Below are 21,597 nucleotides of genomic sequence, written 5' to 3' on the forward strand. Positions count from 1 at the left end.
ACTACTAAGACAAACCGAAAGCTGATAAAATTAGTTACAAGTTTTATCCAGTCAAGTTTTTCGATATCATGAATAGTTTTTGAGATACCCGCTCTTGAAAGTTTATTTAGGGATTTTAATTTTATCTTGATATCTACGTCAGTGAAGCTGTTAGGCCATGTTTGGTATCATTTTCGTATAAATCGGGGGTGCTGAATTCATTTTACGTATCACATTGACACTATTCCGAAGTAAAACCAAAATTTTAAAAAATATTTTTTTTTAAATCCCTCTTCACGCTTAAACTGCTGAACCAATTTCGTTAAAATTTGGTATAGAAATAGTTTCAGTCTCGACACAGGACATAGGATAGGTTTAATAACCAAAAGCATCCTTTGAGGGTGTGAAAAGTGGGGTGGAAATTTGTATGGGGTGTCAATAGGATAGGTTTAAGAGCGCTGGTGGCCTAGCGGTAAGAGCGTGCGACTTGCAATCCGGAGATCGCGGGTTCAAACCCCGGCTCGTACCAATGAGTTTTTCGGAACTTATGTACGAAATATCATTTGATATTTACCAGTCGCTTTTCGGTGAAGGAAAACATCGTGAGGAAACCTGCATACATCTGCGAAGAAATTCTAAGGTGTATGTGAAGTCCCCAATCCGCATTGGGCTAGCGTGGGGACTATAGCCCAAGCCCTCTCGCGCTCGAGAGGAGGCCTGTGCCCAGCAGTGGGACGTATATAGGCTGAGATGATGATGATGAATAACCGCTGAACCGGTTTAGATGAAATTTAGGATGGTATACATCTGTGATTTAGATGAAAGTGATACCAAAGATGACTTCAAACCTTACCTTAAGCAGTATTAACCTCAGGAATTCAGTTTCGTCGACGAAGTTGAATTCCCCCCATACTCCATTTCACAACTTTAAAGGATGATTATTGAGATAAAAATTATCTTATGTCCTGTCTTGGGACTCGAAATATCTGTATACTAAATTTCAATTAAATCGGTTGAGCGGTTTAAGCGTGAAGAGGAATTTAAAAAAAAAAGGTATTTGTTTAAAGTTTATATGTTTTTTCTTAGGAATGGTGTCAGTGTAATACCAAAAATGAATTCAGCACCCCCGATTTATACGAAAATGATACCAAACACGACCTAGCAGCTTCACTAATGTAGATATCAAGATAAAATTGAAAGCCCTAAATAAACTTTCAAGAGCGGATATCTCAAAAACTATTCAAGATATGGTAAAACTTGACTGAATAAAACTTGTAACAAATTTTATCAGCTTTTGGTTTGTCTTAGTAGTCATGTCGCTAAGACGCAAAGTTTCCAAGATATAAGTGAAAAACCGAAAAATGAGACCTTCTTTCCCCCTCTACCCCCCAGCACCGGGGCTACAGCCGGGGACTTTTGATATGTTCACCTCCTAACTAGTCCAAACAAAGTTACGTAGTCAAAAATTGTGTTCCTAGCATTTCCCTCTATAACTTCTTATTGCTTGGCCTACTAAGGGAGTTCTACTTTTCGAACATGTATGTTTGGGACTGCTTCTAACTCGACCTAGCAGAGATACTATTTTGCGCATGATTGCCAGAAAACTTCTAGCTTCGCAAAACATGCCAGATGCACTACATCTACGAGGTAAGCCCAACAGCATTCTGAATGCATTGTTATACTGCACTTTTAATGCATTGTAGGCTCGCTTCGTATAGTTAACCCACAGGCCACTCGAGTAAAAGGAATGGCAATATGCTCTAAAGAGCGTTGTACCTTGACATTACTGATATTATTAACATAAAAGGTTTACATTTGCTCCATGTGAAGCTGTTGGAGGAAAGAAAATTATAAAACTCATGAACTTTCCCTTTCAATATTTTACTGACAGGTGAATAGGTTCTAAAAATGTAGTGCAATTTCCTTTACCTTCGTATTTTCACGGATACGTCCGAACGTCTCATATATGCTACTTGTATTTCAGTCAATACAAACAGTACTGAGGCGAGGTTGACTAAAGTAGCTTTTATACCTAACTATTCGTAACTTCCCCTGCAATTGGCGACTCACACGAAGACGTCAGTCGCCCGAGGCGCGCGACGCACGTCCGGCGCCGGCGACTCAGCAGAGACTCATTCTGGCTGCTTGTATCAGCTCCTGAAATTTGAGAATAATTATATTTAGAATATTTGTTTAAAATGATTTTATCAGTGCAACATGAACTTTAATTCACTTTCATAACTTTCCTGGCTTATTTTATATAGGCCCTACATACATAGATGTCGCTAGAAATAGGTACGTAACTTTTATGAAAACCTAAATGTTAAATGTTTTAAAATTATGCCTGCTTATATGACCTTGTATTATCGTAGTTTATATAAACTGATATGTCGTTTTTACAAACACTCCCTCAGTGGACTTGTTGTACAAAGTAGCAACAAAAGTCTTTCAAATTCTGAAAGTGTCATTACGGGATTGTACATATGAGTATGACACCAACGAAACGGCCAAGCCGTACCCGTACTGTTTGACCAAGATGTTGGCTTTATACTGTTAGAGCTTATAAAGTTAGGAATGACAGAGTAAAAGTCTTGGTACCTACTACGGGATCTGATAACTTTTTAGTGTAAAAGCTTTATGCAACTAGTCTTGACAACACTTTACATTAAGAGTGCTATTACATTTCGGGGTTGAGCGAGTTTAGGTATCGTCGTTGCGCTTACCAAATCTGATATGTGCGAGATTTGAATCAAATGAATTAATACCTTATATGTTTAGTTGCTAGGTAACTATTTGTCAATCAAAAATCGAACACATATCAGCTTTGGAAATCGCAACGACGGTATTTTACGCGCTGCGGCAGGCCGTGCGAGCTCAGTATTCCGATCCCTTCTACCACACTCGCACTACGATGATGGATTAAACATTTTTGATCCTTCGCGAAGCATATTGAAATCAACCATAACAACACTAACTGTACTTAACTTATAAAGTCCTAAAACTGTTATTTGGTAAGTACGAAAATACTAAATGCAGTGCAAATGTACATAGGGGCTGTTCATAAATTACGTCATCTATTTTTGACCCCCCCATCCCTCAAATCATCATCAATCATCAATCATCAATCTCATCTCATCAATAATGAGCACAAAGTCCTGAATTTCGTCGACTAGTATCATCAATTTTGCATTATTTCGACTTTTCTTGTAAGAGCGCTCTTAAATGTTTTGGTGGGTTGTTCTAACCTCAAAAGTAGTAAGGTTGTCTGGAAGAGATCGCTTTTTAGCGATAAGACCGCCTGTTGTTTAACCTTTTCTTCCTGTATTATTTGTATTGTTTTCTGTAATGAGGTGTGCAATAAAGAGTATTTGTATTGTATTGTAGTATACTGTAATTGAGGTAATCTGAAAAAAAAACCGGCCAAGTGCGAGTCGGGCTCGCGTTCCAAGGGTACCGTATATTACACAATTTTTAACAATCAGTGCCGGATTAAGATATTTTGATGCTTTAAGCATTTCTAGACCATGGTGCCCCCTCTCCCTAGGGTCATCAAGATTACATTGATTTTTTTTTGGTAAATTGAGAGAAGTTCAATGCCGCATTACAGCTGAGAATGGAAATCAGTCACATCATTTTATCACGAAAATTGACAGTGCCGTAGCAGTAATGTTGCAACAGAGTACCTAATACTGCTGCAGTCGCCACCCGAATGTCACCTTTATCATATCTAAGAAAGTGATTGAAACGCGAGCGAAGCGAGCGCGAAAATTCTTCGATATAAAAACGCAATATGATAGACAGTTGTACATTTTTACTTTTAGTATGGAAATCAGTCACATCATTTTATCACGGAAGTTTTAATCATTTTATTTGCGATAAAAAAGGTTATATACAAGTTGTTTCTGTAAAATTATACATTTTTAAGTCCCATCTTTCTTAACTGACTATGCAGCATGCAAATTTTAGTGTAATATATACCTAACTTAACCTACTTAAACTAGTTTAATACAAATTAAATATCAACAACAATAGAAATAAAAATACACTGTCAATTATGAAATAATAATATATCATGTATCTATCTCAAACAAAACCACTTCAATTAACATAATTTAAAAACTAGATTGTTGATTTACAAGGTATTCATTAATATGTAGAATAAAATGTCGAAGACAGCAGCCATTGAAAAAGTGCTCTTTTAAATTTACTATTAGGCAATTCTCTTATGTTGTTGGGTAACTTATTAAATATATTGACACCTCCACACATAGCATAACAATTTTTCTTAAAAGTGGCAGTTCTTTGCATTTTATTTATGACCAGCCTGTTAGTGTTCCTAGTATTTCTTAGGAATACTTCGTTGGCTGTTTTAAACAGGTCTATATTTAACTTAACTAAGTTGACAGTACTGCAGCAGTAACGTTGCAACAGAGTAATGTTGCTGCAGTCGTCACCCGAATGTCACCTTTGTCATACCTTAGAAAGTTATTGAAAAGGCGAGCGAAGCGAGCGCGAAAATGTTTCGATATAAAAAACGCAATTTTACTTTTAGTCCGAACCAGGCCCGAATCCTGGCATTTTGGTGCCCCCCCTGAACGTGGTGCCCTAAGCACGTGCTTATTGGTTAATCCGGCACTGTTAACAATGTATTTTTTATGTGAAACGTGAGTGAAATCTAAAACTTTAAACTCTCGCGTTTTGTACATATATTTATTTACACAAACGGGTCTACCGCGTTTGGACGCGCGTTTGGTTGGCGTTTGTGGGTTTGTTGGAACGTCAGTCTTTCCGTGACCACAGCTGGTGCAACTCAGCTGAAACGTCGGAATTAAAGGTAAAAACAATGAAATTATATCGCGGTAGACCCGTTTGTGTAATTAAATATGTGAGTGAAATCTCTTTAAAAAATCCGTAGGGGTCGGATCTAAAACTGTAATTAAGTCCGACTTACGCTTGACTGTACATTTATAATAGGTTTTCCTGTCATCTATAGGTATAGACCTATTCTATGTTTTTTTTTTCAAAATTTTAGACCTAGTAGTTTCGGAGATAAAGGGGGGGGGGCACGGTCATTTTTTGTCTATTTTCTTGAATAACTTCTAAACTGTTTATTCGAAAATTATAAAAATATATAAATTATAACAATAAGCTCTTTAATTTGATATGTAACATGATATAGTTTGAAAAATATTTTTTAAAAATTTTTTCATTTACCGGAAAAGTGGCCCCCATGTTTAAAATTAATTTGTTTACGTTACATGTCCATATTTGGGTCACAAACTTACTTATATGTGTTCCGGAGAAAATCGGCTGTGACAGACGGACAGACAGACAGACAGACGCACGAGTGATCCTATAAGGGTTCCATTTTTTCCTTTTGAGGTACGGAACCCTAAAAAGGACTATAATTATTAAAATCATTCAAATTAATTAAGGTAAATGTGTGGAAGACTGTCAGGTAAGACGACAAGCTCTTTCAATCCTTCAACTCTTGCACTTGTGCATTCTCTACTTACAGAAGTTTTGTAGAGCAGAATAAGCGAGGCATCCATGTAGATGTAGTGTAGGGACGCTCGGCAGGAAACAGGTGGGCTGTCGATCACGTGTTGCGTTCATTCAGCCCAATTCCCTAGAGTTGGAGCTGCAGCTAGGTTACTGTCCCGGGGCGGCATTAAGTGCCACACCATTCTCCTCGAATCTTCTTGTTTTCCTGCAGAACAGAAGAACATCTTTAAGTTCGTTTTCTTTCAGTGTGTCTTTACCGAATGTATTATATCGCGGTGCCGCATACATGAATTACATGATAAGTTCGCCTTTGTACTAATGATGTGTGTTCTTTCATGTTTTATGTTTCTTTTTGTACAAGGACTATACCAAACAAACTTAAGAATATCCACAGATGGCTCAAAAACAAATGAAGGGACCGGATGTGGTGTCTTCTCGGAGGACCTGAACATATACATCTCAAAACCCCTGGGTTACACTGGGAACACAATACGGTATTCCAAGCTGAATGTGTAGGAATAATAGAAGCTTGCAATGCGATAAAAAGACGAGAAGTAAAACAAGAAAATATACTAATACTGTCAGACAGTAAATCAGTACTGCAAGCACTAGGTAGCTACAAACTTACATCGGAACTCATACTTGAATGTCATCGAGGCCTCACTGAAGTGAGCAAAGAAGGCAACAAAGTAACAGTATAATGGATAAAGGGGCATAGTGGATCAAGAGGAAACGATGCAGCGTATGAACTGGCCAGGAAAGGTTCAGAAACCAGCTAGACCAACATCACAAACAGCTTCACAATAAGTACTGGACTAAAATGAACACCTGTAGGCAGACCAAAGAACAAAGCTACAAGCTTACACCAAAATATTACTAAAAACACCCAGACACCAACTACGCAAAATAATAGGATTAATCACAGGACATAACAGACTAATCCAGCGGTCGGCAACCTTTTAGCAGCCAAGGACCAAATAGTAGTTACCGAAGTTGATGCGGGCCGCACTTTGTTAATATTTATGACTTTATCAGACATTGTCGTTTGTCAATATTACATACAAAATAGCCTAGGAGGCTCGCGGGGTGCAAGTGAGAGGTTCGCGGGCCACTAGTGAAAGGCTCGCGGGCCGCAAGTGAGAGGTTCGCGGGCCGCTTGTTGCCGACCGCTGCACTAATCAAACACCTACATAATATGGGTAAAACAGACAGCCCCATGTGCAGAGTGTGCATGGAAGAAGAAGAAACAGTAAAGCATATTCTCCTACACTGTAGGTAGAAGGTAGAAGTATACAGGAACCAATACCTAGGGACTCCGTGCACATTGAAGGAGGCAGTTAGCGACCTGAAGACACTGCTAGGTGTCATGGAGGAGCTGGGGTGGCTATAGTTCGTTTTTTTTAGCATTAGAAAGAACTTGGAAGAAGGTAAGCAATCTTGACATGTCTTTTAGTTGAAAAACGCTTTTTAAAAATCAATAACTATTACTTATAAGAATAAGAATAATTTATTTCTAAAAACTGTTACAAACATAGTTACCAGGGGCCCCCACACTAGGTTACACCTGTATCGCGGGGAACCAATTACACTTGTATAACAGAGTTTCGTTATCATGTGCAGGTCATACTATTAATATAATATCACATAATAACATTAAAACTTACATTTAATACTTAAAACTAAAAATTAACAATTAACATAGTCTAAGGTAAAAATTACAGTGAAGTGACACTTTGCAAAATAGCTTCTGTCTCTGTGTAACTCAGTGATTGAAGTAGCTTATGGGTAGTGTTTTTGGCCTCATTTGCAGTGCTATCTTTTAAATCACAGTGCTTGAGAATGGCGTTGTAAGTTGCTGCCTTTATTTAGTCCCCGAAACATTTAGCAAATGCAGATGATACTTTAGGTACCGGTAAATTAAATATGCGCTTTTTAAGGAGCGAATTGTAACAAGTCAAGTGTTTAGATGATATATGGGTGATCACAACTATTTTATGCAGAAACAGTTGACGAACGGTAAGAAAGCAGAAGAATATAAATGAACATATTTGATTCATAATTGTTACATATTTGCCGTAACTTATTTTTAGACTGTGTTTTTCAATTAAAAGACACATCAAGATTGTTTACCTTATATTTAGTGCTACCTCGTTTTCACGCAAAATAGGCCAATGGTTGTCGACTTGCGGAAAATGCCCAGTATAACTAACTAACTAAGGGGATCCACCAACATAGGTATGTATCCTTTTGTAGTTTTGCTGAACCTATAAACACAATTTTTTTGCTCTTAAGTAGTAGTTTTTGATGGTGTTTGACCCATTGATCAGTGACCCAGTCTCAGTTTTTCTGATAAACAGCTGTCTTAATGGACTCACCGATATGTTTTGCAGAAACCTGCACTTTGTAGCATACACCTTGTTTTCTCAGTCAATCTCAATATAAATAAATATATTGGGACATTTTTACACAAATTGACCAAGTCCCACGGTAAGCTCAAGAAGGCTTGTGTTGTGGGCACCCAGACAACAATATAATTATTCAATATACAAATATCTGTCTCATCAAACAAATAAATTCCCTAACCAGGATTTGAACCCAGAACCATCAGCTTCACCGGCAGGGTCACTAGGCTAGGCACCCACTAGGCCAGACTGGTTGTCAAATATAACCAAGATATTCTTTTGAACAAACTGCCATGTCACTGCTGGTTTCAATCTGTGCCCTTCATAATCTACATACTTACTGCTGTCTGTCTCTCATGCAGTCTAAAAAAATTAAGTGTGGGGTACACTTTGTGTCGGTCGAAAGTCGAAACCCTCTTGCCTTATCTCCTGATCCACCTTTCAATACTGGTCATCACTCAATTCGGCTCCGCCAGCACCATGCTGTACAGTCCATACGCACGAGGGAATACCATGCGGACACGAAGATTTTTTTAGCTTAAGTTGTTGAATTGCGGCACTTACCTCCAACTTCGGCTTCTCCATTAATTAATATTTTTTCAGTACCTCATACCTCTACTGAGTCTACTGTTTCTTTTTTTATTAGAATTCATTTTATTGTATTTGTAAACCAACAAGTGTCAATACAATACTGTCAATGTCACTGAAAGATGGCACTAGAAAAAACCGATTATTTTTAAATTGTCAAGAGCTAATGTCAGAACGTCCCTACTAATTTTGACAGCTCCCTTAAAAAAAAGAATCTCTCTGGTTTTTGGCTTCCTATTATTGGGTCGTACAATATTGGGTCGGGCTTTCTCGACCTGTACCAATAATGCGCAGCCCAATAATTGAAAGCCAAGGGACTCAAATTATTGGACGCGAATTATGGGGTCGTACATTATTGCCCTGTGAAAAGAGTGGCTTCGTATTATCGCCCCGGACCAATATTGCGCGGCCCGAGAATGCTCAACCCAGGAATGTACAGCCCAATAATACGCGTCCACCATGGACGCCTATTATTGGGCTGTACATTCTTGGGTTGAGCATTATTTGGTTGTACATTAGTGGCTCCCGTGATTATATGCTCAGTGACTATGAGATGACCACGGACGTAGAGATTAACTGGATGGCGGACATTGGCCAAAAAGTGTGTCCACATGAGATAGTCAAGGTGGGCCGTTGTATCTCTTTCTAATTAGGGTGACCATACGTCTTATGTATGTGGGATATTAGGATAACATTTAAATATATAGTTTGACCAGGATCTTTCCTTAATCGTGCATAGTTATATTAGTAATAGAAATCATACTGTCTTTTCGCCTAAAAAGGGATGGATATAGTTTTTTCTCTTCTGTAAAACGCTTCACACAACTTTAGGTACTTAATTTAGTTGTTCTAAATGGTGTGTTCACATTACGGCACGTATGCAATTAAAACTGCACGAGGCCATGCGCTTGGCGAGGAAGAGAACCCTATGGAGGTACCTGGTCTTCAACAGAAGGATATGATGTCACGATCCTCAGTATTGAGGGACCAAGTGAAGAAGAAAAGCTGTTACTAGTAGGCGTAGGTACTGGATCACGAACATGGTCGATCGTCAGGAAGGTGGTCCGCCGTAACGTCTGTCAAGAACACAGGTATGAGTGAGAGAGATAGAGAGACAAATATGCTGACAGAACCAGAGGGTCTACTGTGAACCATGTTCGACGTGTTGCCTCTCTGTCACACTTACGTACGAATTTACAAGTGCGACAAAGACGCAACGGGGTAGGCTCTCAGGACAGTGGAGGAATTACATACAGTCTTTGCCGCCTTAGGCCCCAAGCCCTACATAGCAAGCTCTAGCCGCCCCCCCTTTCTCAGCACCCATCATATAGACTGCCGCCCAAAATATCTGGCCGCCCTAGGCCCGGGCCTACTCGGTCTTAGGACAAATTCGTAACTGCCTGAGGGTCGCGTGGGTCCGCTACGCTCGCTTGCTATCGTTTTTAACTAGGACGCTTGTCACTGGACCATAGACATCGAAGTTTGCAAATTGCGAGCATCTTTCTCTGTTACTGTAATTACTCCTTTATAGGAGTAAAAGAGAAAGATGCCCGTAATTTGCGAACTTCGGTGTTCACGGTGCTAGGCCACCTGTGCGAAAAGAGAAGAGTCGTGAAATGTAAAGAAATTAGTGATGTGCCGTTCTTAGTAAATTTTCCAAAGAGGGTAAATTCCCAGTAACGTTTCTGGTATCGTCCCAAAAGTCAGTAAATTACGATAAAGTTCTATTTTTCTTTTATTATCAATGTGTTTATTATTATTATAACAATGCATAAATGTGTCTGTAATGTTTAAGGACTTTGGATTTCAATTTTGGTAATTATTTATTCTGTATTGGCTCTCATTTCACCAATTTAAACATGCCGAAATAAATACATACCTATTTATATAAACTTACTTAAGTACCTAATAAAAATTGTGTAACACTGATTCTCATCGTGCCGACATCATAGTCACCCTAATGAGTTTGACAATGTTGTCTTGTATTTTTATCGCAAAATATAATAATTGTGGCTTCCTGGTGAAACAATATTCCACAATTAGAAATTCTTTCACTCCCACAACCTTTAACGCAACATATTTTCACCATTTTTAGGAAATTTTTCATTCACGTGTTTTGATAACATGTCATGACGATAGGGATACCAATTAACATTCAAAGTTTCTACAATGTCTACCACACCAAAATTAATGTTTTTTTTTTGTCCACATGCTTGGTTAAATCAGTTAATAATATTGACATCATACTTATTTACAAATTTCTTAAAAGATATCAGAACCTTACTCTGAATATAGCATTTAAATAATATAAGAAGTTATTTAATTTGAGTAGTATATTGATATAAATACTACCACATGGTATATTTTTAACATTGGCAACACGTGCGAGTGAGACACCGCGACCCACCTTTGCTATCTCAAGTGGACCGTTTTTTCTAGTCTGGTACGAACGTCTTTCTAGCTCGGTGATAAAGTTCAATTTAGTATGGCAAAAAAAGTGACAGTGCAGTCCATCTTATAAGTCCATGGAGATGACACGAATGATGAGCCACAGATAAAGCAAAACTATTCACAACATTCACTTCTCTGTATTTTCCATAGACTTATAATATATAAAGACGTAGTCTCAGCGAGCTGTCACTGTTGCCACTTTTGTTTAGTGTACGATTAACAATGCGGCCCACGTTGCTGTAGCCATGTCGATAAAGTCATATCGATAAACTATCGACATTTCTTGCAATTTTAATTTAACTTCAAAGGCTTAACGATACCTAAAATGACCAAAAACGCTTTTATTCTTTATTGTGGTTATCAGATCACAATTTTATAGTCACGCCCCAGCAGGGAACCAAGGCAAAGTTCAGATATTTAATTTAAATACATAAATACCTCCTAAAATAGGTGTTCCGCAATAATTGAATTATATTATTATATTATAATATATTCATTATCCATTAGCATTTCAATTATGTTTATGTTTAACGAAGATATTGAAGCTTCAATTAATCGCTATTTCGTTCCGCTGCCGCTGTGTAGCGTTTATCGATATATAACATGATTAAAATCGACTTTTCACATCCCTAAAAGAGCACAACGAAAGCACACATATACGCTTTTACGCACACATACACAGCCTGGGCGCATCAAGAAAGGCAACACTTGATTTGAAGTCCACCTTGTCAACTGTTATGGTTGTCCTTTTTTGACAAACGGCATTTTTAAAAGAGCGAGGAGAAAGAAATGATACTAGTTGCTGCGCCTTGAAAGAGAACAGAAAAGGTTGGGCCCTTGGGTTTAGTGCATAGACATAATATATATAGACGGTGTCTCAGCGAGCTGTCACTGTTGCCACTTTTGTTTAGTGTACGATTAACAATGAGGCCCACGTTGCTGTAGCCATGTCGATAAAGTCATATCGATAAACTATCGACATTTCTTGCAATTTTAATTTTACTTCAAAGGCTTAACGATACCTAAAATGACCAAAAACGCTTTTATTCTTTATTGTGGTTATCAGATCACAATTTTATAGTCACGCCCCAGCAGGAAACCAAGGGAAAGTTCAGATATTTCATTAAAATACATAAATACCTCCTAAAATAGGTGTTCCGCAATAATTGAATTATATTATTATATTATAATATATTCATTATCCATTAGCATTTCAATAATGTTTATGTTTAACGAAGATATTGAAGCTTCAATTAATCGCTATTTCGTTCCGCTGTGTAGCGTTTATCGATATATAACATGATTAAAATCGACTTTTCACATCCCTAAAAGAGTGTACCAACGGGGATGAATTTGGCACACATTTTATTTATGATAAAATTAATAGTGGAATTTATGAGATCTTTCAACACTATAGCTTATGCCTTAGTTCAATATAAATTATAACTCAGTAATTACAAATTACCTGCTTCGCTTGTTGGTGTTATTATGTAACTTTGTCTATGAACATACAAAATCTAACATTATGATAAATGAGGCTTTAATCTGTACGGTAGAAATATGGTCATCCTTACCTTATAATTGCTTCTCACGACATGGCCCGAGATGCCCAGAACTCCAGGTTAAGATTGCAGGTGAGCAGAGCACAATGATTCTCCCCACGACCTGTTAAAGTATTAACACATTGATTCCAACCGAATCACTAAATATTTCCTAAGTAAATTTATAAGGATTGTTACATAGAGTGGCAGTCAATATAGCTATACTCTTCATCACTGATTGTTTATAAGTTACCTTGCCAAACGCTTATGGCTTGAGCAGTTCACTGACCTGGTCTCATTAGATTGCCCTATACCATGGTATATCAATCCTAAATAATAGCATAAAGCCCATACACATTAGAGCTCGTTTAAGGTCTGCAACCACCACATCTGTGAATGTTACCTACAAATGTTTTATGCAACCTAAAACGCTTACTTCTGAGCTCGTTTAAGGTCCGCAACCACCACATCTGTGTAGGGGACCTACAGATGTTTTATGGGACCTAAAACGCTTACTTTGATCTTATTATAGGCCCACTCGTCCAAGTTTGTGGTAGATCCGCGACCAGCACATCGGTGCTATTACTTACAGGCTGGCTCCAGCGGTCCACAAACGAGTGCCTATTAACTATTACATGCGAATCCAACTTGCACGTAATAACTTTATTTAATTGGTAGATTATACCTGTCACATGCGAATCCAACTTACATGCAAACAACCTCGAGGTGAGCCACATACATTTATGTGAATCGTTCTTACAGAAACTATTTAAAACGCTTGCCCCCTGGCCAAGCCAGATGTATCATGCGAATCGTTCTTGCATGTACATTTGAATAATCTGATTTTATTGGTAGGCTATACCATCCCTCAAACCAACACATGATTTGGAACTTTAATTTAATTTGCATGCCATCTTACATGCCCAATAAATGCTTGGAGTAAGCTTTAGTGACCATTTATAACACCACGCTAGAAATTAATGCTAGAAACTTTATGCATTCAACGTATAGATACATTTTTATTCTCTAAATACTTAGCTTGCTTTTACGTGCTGAAACCTGGAAATCCCGAGCCACTAACACTGATTTTAAGTTTAATAACTGGACAAAGTTAAAAGTACAAACCGCCATTTTCATGGTAGTGAGCAAAAAAGGCATCCTTCAACTTACCATCGACAATATATTTTGTTTTTCTTTCTATTCCGTTTCCGGACTTAGTGTTGCTATGTATGCATTCACAATCATCGCGTATTTCGCGACACTGCCCCGCCTCTTTGATAGAGTTTATTGGATAGTTGACATTAATTCTTGCGTCCATCTATGGATCCTTTCCATAGCCTGAACGGCAGCTACTCGACGTTGATCACTTGGTTCAGCCTGGTGACTCGACGTCGCTTCATCATTCATTTCTGTGTCTATGCCAGAAGGAACTGGTTCTGGAGTGGTTTCCATAATTTGTGTCGAACTTGTATTCTCCAACAACTCGCTCTGATCCATCGTTAAATCGTTTTCATTATTCTTGCTTAGTTTTTGATGATCTTTGATAGAGCTAGTAGGAACATAGACGTTACTCTCTTCAGTTCTTAATGGTAAGGACTGAGAAAGACCATCAGTGCGGATGTGTAATTCTTTATCTTCATACACTGGGGATTCTTTCGTAGAATCTTGGAATGATGCCTCTTCATCCGCTTCCAGAGGATACAAATGTGCTATGGATCTTGTGAACACACTGTCTCCCACTTTTACCTTTGCAACCCTGCACAAACCGTCTTTTCCTTTTATTAATTCTGAAATTTTTCCTACCTTCCATCCTTCTCTATTTTTGGCTTCACCCTTTATTTGTACTATATCTCCAACCATTGGACTTTCATGAGACCTCACCCTAGCCTGTTTAGGTGAATTTCGATACCTTTCCCTGAGACTTAATAAGTATTGGTTAATAAACATTTCTTTGTATTCATCCATTATTCTGTTGCCACGATTCCAACCTTCTATAAGTTGTTGTTTGATCAGTGATCCCGAAAGTGGTAGACCTTCCATGAGTACTTCTATACTTAAACACTTTCCCGGTGTTAGGAAATCCGCAGGTTTAAGTATGTGCTCTACATTTGATCCTACATAAGTGAGAGGTCTGGTATTAGTAACCGCTTCTACTTCTTTAATAATCGTTAAAAGTTGATTGTCTTCCAGCATATGTTTTTGAAGCGTTCTCTTTAAGCAATGCTTAACAATTGCTACTAGCCTTTCATAAGCACCTCCATGCCACGGTGCAAGTTGTGGGATAAATTTCCATTTTATGTTAGTAATAAAATTTCCTTCTTCCGTTAATATTTCTCCTAACAATCTAAATTGTGAGGCATTATCTGTTAATATAAGAGTCGGAGCACCCCTTGTAGCTATGAATCTCTTAAATGCCATAAGACATTCGTTAGTAGTCAGATCCTTGACAACTTCTAGGTGTATTGCCCTGATCACTAGACACGTAAACAAGCAGATCCACCTTTTCTTTAGACCGCTTTCCCTTCTCACGACCATTGGTCCAAAATAGTCCACTCCTGTATAAGCGAATGAATTTGTATACTTCACCCTTTCTACCGGTAATGCAGGAGTCTTGGGTAATTCATACGGACCTCCTCCGTGTTTCACGCATCTTGGACATTTACTTAACGTTTTTTGGACCTTACTTCTACCTTGAGGTATCCAATACTTCTGACGTATAAGGCTTAAAGTATGAGCCACTCCTACATGAAGATTCTTTTCATGAGTTTCCTTTATAAGTTTTTCAGTCAATTCGCTTTCTTTTGGTAAAAGAATAGGATGTTTTGCGTCGTAAGATAAGTCTGAATGCGCAAGACGACCGTCACATCTTAGTATTCCATTTGTGTCACAGAATAGACCTAGGCTGCGAGCTAGACTTGTTTTCTTTCCTTGTACTTCTTCCGGAAACATTGTTTCTTGTAGCTGTTTTATTTCTTGTAATTGAGGATCTAAGTTTGTTACTGGACTTGGTTCGGCAGACAATGTTTTAGCCTTTTGATGATTATCTGTGTTAGACAGACCCTCCGCCAACAGAAGAGAAACTTCAGCACCTGGGCTTTTTGGCCAGGTCTTTGAATCCTGTCGTAAGAAGGCGGGTCCATTTAACCACCCATTTCTCTCTTCCTTTGAGGTACTTGGTCGTGTTGCAGTGTCTGCTGGATTAAGTCCAGATGGAACATATCTCACAATTAGATTTTTATTTTTTCTAATTTCGTCCATTCTTCTAGACACGAACGGTTCCAGTAGTTTGTCTGAATAAAACCAGCTTTTTACGATCTGACTATCGGTCCACAATATCATCTCCGTTATATCCAGTTGTAAAAACTTGAAGACATATTTAATAAGTCTACTTCCAATTAAAACACCTAGTAATTCAAGCCTTGGTATCTTCAAATTTTCTTGATCTTTGGTAGGTACAAGACGTGACTTGCCTATTACAAACTGGACGTTATCTCCTTGCACCAGATATACTACAGCCGCGTAGGCTACTGTCGAAGAATCTGTAAAACAGTGTAATTGTGCCTTATGTCTATTTGGCACAGTCATATTTCTTGGTAGACGTATTGACTCTATTTCTTTAAGATCTTCTAGAATACTCATCCATTTCTGTTTTGTTTCATTAGATAATGAGCTGTCCCATTTGACCTTTTCCTTCCATAATTGCTGGAGAAGTAGTTTGGCTGGCAGTACTATGGGTACACTGAATCCACAAGGATCGTATATTGCCGCTATAGTTTTGAGTATTCCTCTCTTCGTAATCTCATTATTCTTGTTTACTTTGGCTCTAAGTTGGAGTGAGTCTTCCTTTAAGTCCCAATTTAAGCCCAAAGTCTTCACTGTGGTCTCTGGAGCCACATCCTGTATTTGATTGAGAAAATCCTTTGAATTAGAACTCCACTCTCGAAGATTCATTGATATCTCAGAAAACTTGTCCTTTGCCTCTTTATACAGATCTAATGCTTCATCTACTGACTCTGTGCCTGTAAGTAGGTTGTCCACATATATGTTATTGGCCAGCTGTTTTGTATAATTCCCTTCAGAGGTCTGTAGATGATGCTTTATTGTAGCATTTAATAAAAATGGACTGGAGATAATTCCAAAGGGTACCCGAGTGAATCTGTATTGTATAAGGTTGTCTTCAGTAACAGGTTTTTCTGTATCTTTCAGCCATAGAAATCTAGTCACATCTCTATCATTATTATTCAATCCAATTTGCAAGAAAGCCTTTTCTACGTCTGCAGTTAATCCTACATTGTGGCATCTGAATTGAATTAATAATCCAGTCAGGTCTTCTAGCATCATTGGGCCGGCATATAAGCATTCATTAAGACTTTTCGCATTCTTTACTTTCGCTGAAGCATCATATACCAGTCTAAGTGCTTTTCCAGTAGCCATAACTCCGTGAAATGGTAAATAATGTATAGGATGATCCCTTTCTTTCTTGTTAGGAACTTCTTCTATAATTTTCTTTTCCAATTGATCACTTAATGTCTTTTCATACATTGATAACGTCTCTTTATCCAGTCTTTTCACGAGCCCCACAAGTCTTCCATATGCTAATCCATAATTTGTTGGTAACTCTGGAGGATAATCCTTCCATGGCCAGCTGACATGGTATCTTCCACTTTCTAGTATTGTGTTTTCGTTGAAATGCTTGATCGCTTCTTCATCTCTATTGGTGTCAGGCGAGTCGACAATTCCTATAGATTCTAAATCCCATAAGGCTCTCATAGATGTATTATCCAACGGTAGATCTGGTTCATTTAATTTGGTCTCGTATGAGGCTTGGAAGTATGTAAGTACTGATAATTCTTCTCCTCTTTCTTCTCTTGATCGACCAGACAGCATCCAACCAAACACAGAATTCACTAGATATAGATTTTCCTTTATCTCTATCTTCTCGGATAGCATTAGTGACTGATAGTAGTCGTTCCCTATCAGGATGTCAACTTGATCTTCGAGTGATCCGTCATCGGATAGAATATACTTGTTTCGATGTTCCCATTCTAAGAAGTCCTTGCTAAAGGTGGATACTTCATGAGTCATAGAGCGCACAATGTTGACATATATTAACTTTAGTTCATTAGTTTTTGTTTGCAAGCAGAGTCTGGCCAGTAGAGTCTCCAACTCACGAGGTTTATCCTCAGCAAAGGTAAATACAGTGAGATGTTGTTTCTCTTCAGATACCAGGTTAAGTTTTTTAGCTACCCTTTGCAAGATATAACTTCTCATGCTGCCACAATAGAAGATTACACGATATTTGAGTCCTGTGTTGTTTCTTCTTATAGCCTTAAAAATAACTGTCTAGAATACTGTTGGTGAATCATCATTGATTTGTAATAAGGTGATAGCTTCCATCTTAGGTTGTTCCTTCGTAGGTTGTTCCTTCGTAGGACACAGTGCTCTGTTGTGTTGTCCTTTCTTTCCACAGTGTAGACAAGTTCTTAAATTTCTTTTACACGTTTTTGCACAGTGGCCTAGACCTAAACATATAAAGCAGCGGTTATTTAACCTTGCCTTTCTGAGTTGTACCGTTTTGAACTTGGTGCACTCATCATTGTAGTGATCTCCATTACAGAATATACATGAAATCTTTCCTTTCTTTTGAATAGGTGCAGAACTGTTTCTTTCTTCCATGAACTTTCGTTTATTGGCATATGTCTTACTAAAGGCAGTCAAGGTTGGATTATGCTTCTTATGTGTGTCCTCGCTAACATCTGGTTTCCTCGACCTTGCTCTTCTCTTCTTCCTAGACTCTTGTGTTAGAAGCGTTTCTGTAGTGAAGCTCTTATCCTTAATTTTAAATTCTTCACAAGTTCCTTTTGCATCTTGTCTGGCTGTGAGCACTACTTGTAACTCTTTTCTTAACTCTTCTATAAACTCAGGTGGATGGAGAACCTGTCTTGTCTCTCTTAATTGAATAAGAGCGTTTAATTCAGCCAGAGTCTCATCACCCTCCAACTGTTCAGTTGTCATGGTTGAAATCTCGTCCGCGTTTGGATTTGTTACTATTTTAAAGTACTGATATAGTTCGGTATTAAATCTTGTTATTACGGCTTGTAATTTTGCCGAAGCAATCTTGGCTTGTTCATATTCTTCATCGTTCCATGATTTTAAAGAAATGAGGATCCTTGAGTTGTTGGATAGATTCTTTATTTCCGACACAAATTTGTTTAACCTCGTCAAATATATCTCTTCCATCTTTATTATTAGGAAGTGTTGTTGTGCACTGAGTCTGAAATTATTATCTTTGACTATAATGGATGGTAAACAATTTCTTAATGGACTAAGCTATAGTCTCATCAACACAATTTATTGGCAAGTGACTTTCATATACAGGTTGTGTATTGATTGTGAATTTAATTTATTAGACCCACTTCATACCATTCCCTGATAATGGCATATAACATTTTTAAATATTGGTCGTAGCTCTGAATTGTTACTCTTGCTTAGTGATATTTTATTTTATTAAAGTTCACATCCAGGTCCCACATATAGTTCGACCTAGCCTATAAACATAGCACTAATTCTCGAACCAGATATTACTTTCATTTTATTTGACTTGGACGTGACACTACCGTGCCCCTTCTTGGCAATTTACTCACAACAGCAAGAAACATCAAGAGCATCTTCTAGATTTATTTATTCAACAAGAATAATCACAATCAAAAACACAAACCGACTAGTTTCCATTAAACTACATTATTATTCAGGTTTAATCCATCTGAATATTTGCAGTCATTTTTACAATTTTGAATTTTGTCCAGTGTTCCATTTCGTTTATTTATCTTAAATTAATAATTAATTTATTCACTTCCACATCAACCTCAATAACCAGAAATAAACCTGTAGTACTTGACCACGCTCTACCGTGCACCTTCATGTTTCAATGAATTTAAACTTTTTTAAGTAAGTTTATTTCATAATGTGTAAATTTAAACATAACTGATTTATGTTTTTAGTGTGTTTTGTTATGGAGTATATATTTATTTACCAAGTTACTACAAATTAGCAATTTTATTAAAATAAACGCTGTTACCAAAAAACAATTTACATAAATATGAATGAAGTAATCTTTGTATTAAAATATTACTAATTCCTTTGTATTTTAGGAATATGCACACAGGAACTATAAAGTTATCAGACTGTTTCATGGTTATTAACAATGTTTGATGAAAAATGTTCAACCAAATATTATTTTAAATAAACAATATGACAAATAATTATCATGAAAATTCAAATTTTCTCTCAAAGTGACTACTGTTTGTTGCCATAATGTTGTTTTGGACTAAATTCTTAGTTTGTATGTGATTTATTTCTTATACCAAATGGTTTCATTAAAAATGCAAGTTAAAATTTGTCAAGGAAATCAGTACTTGTTTTTACATACCTGGCCCGTTATAGAACTTTAGTTTCCTCTGTTAAATATCCTTTAATGATGGAGCAATATGTTTTCCTCTCAATTGAGCAAGACTGTAGCTATGTTGCTTGTGATATCCACTTATAACCTTGACGTAGTACCTTTTATAAATAAATAATACAATTTTATTGTTGTTAACTTTGTTGGATATGCGTCTAAAACTCGGATCGAAGTGTACTATTTCCTTCACTATAAAGTACGAAATTTTAAAGGCAACAACTTATTTTTCGCACGCAACTTGTTCGATAACATGTAAACAAAATTGTCTGTTCTCACCTGATGAACTAACAGATCGTCCCATCAAATAACACTTTTCTTTCGTAAATCACTGAATTCCTCTTGTGATTTCGCCTTATTTAAGCTAGTTGTGAATGTTTATTCGCAAAATAGCCGGCTTTTTAACTCGTACTTGGTTGTAGCAAACTTGCAAAATCTCACTACGTTGTTGATGTATAGATAGGGTTGCCAGATGGTCGGGATTTGGCGGGATTCTCCCGATTTTTAGCATGTGTTCCCGATTCCCGACAAAGTGAAACTTGTCCCGAAAAACAGCTTCACGTTATAAAACAATAATTTCAAGTTCCGAACTGTCGCCGAGCAAGCGAGCTGACGTAGTGCCAATAATGTAAAATATCGTTGTTTTTAATATAATCACTTTAATATGAATGTATTTTTTTTTCCCGAATTAAGTCCCAAAATCCCGAAAAATAGATATTATTTCCCGATATTAGCGCCTTTCGATCTGGCAACCCTATGTATAGATGATGTATAGTTATGTTGTCTGTGGAACGAATAATGAATTTCGCAATATGTTTCCGTTTTGACTTACTCTTTAAGTTATTCTCTATTAATTATTCATAAGAATTTCATGACTAATTAACAAAATTATGAAAATATTATTCAAATAAATTTTTTGTACGATTCCGATTCAAGTACAAAATCAGTTCACCACGCCATCTGTGGTGGAATAGCTGTCACTTTTAGATTTTATGCTAAAAACGCCATCTGTCAATCACTAGATGAACTACCTGTAAATTTCACTTACCGAACTGCTCTCGGGTTCTAGAACAAGCTAACTTAAATTTTATGTGGTATTTAATACTAAAGGGGTTTGTGAAATAAAATACAACAACATTTCTTTATTCAAAATAGCTGCCCGTCTGCTTACTGACGTAAATTATCCTGAAATCGTGCCTTATTATCATAATATAGCTAGTTTCAGTGATCAATCAAGTTTAGTCTATTCCTCTACAGATGTCGCCACCGTGATCCTGTTTCTAGTTTCAGTGATCAATCAAGTTTAGTCTATTCCTCCACAGATGTCGCCACCGTGATCCTAATTTCTCATTTAATTTTATATTTTACTGCTTTTTTAAGATAGGATGACTACATTCACCGTACAGAAACCTCTTATTATTATTTACTCCTTCTTAAATAATGAATCCCTCGCATCTACACCATAAATATGTACCAACGGGGATGAATTTGGCACACATTTTATTTATGATAAAATTAATAGTGGAATTTATGAGATCTTTCAACACTATAGCTTATGCCTTAGTTCAATATAAATTATAACTCAGTAATTACAAATTACCTGCTTCGCTTGTTGGTGTTATTATGTAACTTTGTCTATGAACATACAAAATCTAACATTATGATAAATGAGGCT

At 37.2% G+C, this 21,597-nt stretch overlaps 1 protein-coding gene and 1 long non-coding RNA gene across 2 annotated transcripts in view; one reads left to right on the forward strand and one right to left on the reverse strand.

Moving 5' to 3' along the window:
- Positions 1–21,597, forward strand: part of LOC134679797 (coiled-coil domain-containing protein 124) — a 108,078-nt gene that overhangs the window by 82,376 nt on the left and 4,105 nt on the right. The gene's annotated exons all lie outside the window — the stretch shown is intronic.
- LOC134679794 (uncharacterized) lies at positions 1,569–8,717 on the reverse strand. Its single transcript, XR_010100399.1, has 3 exons — positions 8,451–8,717; positions 5,496–5,689; positions 1,569–2,136 (listed from the first exon to the last, which is right to left on the reverse strand). It is a non-coding gene; the product is annotated as an uncharacterized LOC134679794 (long non-coding RNA).

Source organism: Cydia fagiglandana, chromosome 3 (genome assembly GCF_963556715.1).
Source record: "Cydia fagiglandana chromosome 3, ilCydFagi1.1, whole genome shotgun sequence".
NCBI lineage: Eukaryota > Metazoa > Arthropoda > Insecta > Lepidoptera > Tortricidae > Cydia > Cydia fagiglandana.